Source organism: Psammomys obesus, unplaced genomic scaffold, assembly GCF_907164565.1.
Source record: "Psammomys obesus unplaced genomic scaffold, mPsaObe1.curated_primary_1811, whole genome shotgun sequence".
NCBI classification, from domain to species: domain Eukaryota; kingdom Metazoa; phylum Chordata; class Mammalia; order Rodentia; family Muridae; genus Psammomys; species Psammomys obesus.
The window spans coordinates 3,398,375-3,399,590 of record NW_026590707.1 but is presented as its reverse complement, the minus strand read 5'-3'; positions in this window follow the sequence as shown (position 1 = coordinate 3,399,590).

The following is a 1,216-nucleotide window of genomic DNA, read 5'->3' as shown; positions in this document are numbered from 1 at the left end:
CACTGTGGAGTTTTCTCTCACATAGGAAACATGATCACAGTTGTTTTAGGGCCCAGAGTTCAGTCTCTTGGTCACTGTACCGGAAATGTTGTCCTGCTCCTCAGACACAGTGTCCTCCTGGCGCCTCCATCTTGTCACTCCAAGAATCTATTTTTAATAAAGGGGAAATATAATATAACAAAAACATTATTTAAAGTGGGCATATGGAGAATTTTGGAGGATTTAGCTCAATCATGGGAGATTTATCTTACATAGGAAAAACTCTTGGAGTGATTCCCAACTATTGAAGTAAATCACAGGGCTTACATAAATTTTTTTTCTTTACATTGGTTAATTTGGACATGGTTCAGATCAGAATATGCTGTCCAGAGGTCTTGATTAAATAATAAATTACATTTCCACCAATCACCAGTGACGTTTTTGAAAATGTTACCTTCAGTAACAAAATAATGTATTTCTCACTCTGTTTTACAGGAGAGTTTTCCTGCTATGTGTTCAATCTGCTATGCACAGACCAATAAACACCATTTTCTAAATGTCTATGAGTCTGGTGTCTTATGAATCTAATTCTAAACCAGAGTGTGCATTCTACAGTTATACACAGATGTGTTTGCCATTGACAAACATTGCTGATTTTTCTTACTTCAGTGTCAGATAAGAAGTGTTTATAGTTACTTATTGATGGCAAATGCTGCTTTGTGAGAGAATTAGCTATGAGGTACATATCTATCTTTTTTTCACTGCCAAAGACTATATAATGTGTCCATAGTGCAAAAACTGGAACTTGCAAAAAATGATTCTCAGGACATGTTTTCAATGCAGAACTGTATTAGAGTTCACTCTGATAACATAAGTGGGACCTTGACTCAGAAACATGCTGGGAAGAAGACTTTGAGGACTTTATTTTTTTTTCTGATTGTAGCCCCTTCTTTAAACTTCTACTGGTCCTACTCTCCCTCCCTCTTCTACCCTATCCCCTTTTCCAAGTCCAGTGAAAGCAAGAGTTCTTCTGACTTTGAGGACTTTAAACTTTAACATATAAACATTTTATTCTCTATCCCTCTTCTTAATGGAGAAAACTAAAGATCTGAAGATACAACCTTTTGGAAAGATCCTGCTGTTTGAGGTTATAGTCCTCCCAGTCCTGATAGCTTTTTTGAGATCAGCATTAAGGTGCAGGGCACCCTCTCTCCAGCAGGGCCTCCTGCTCTCTGCT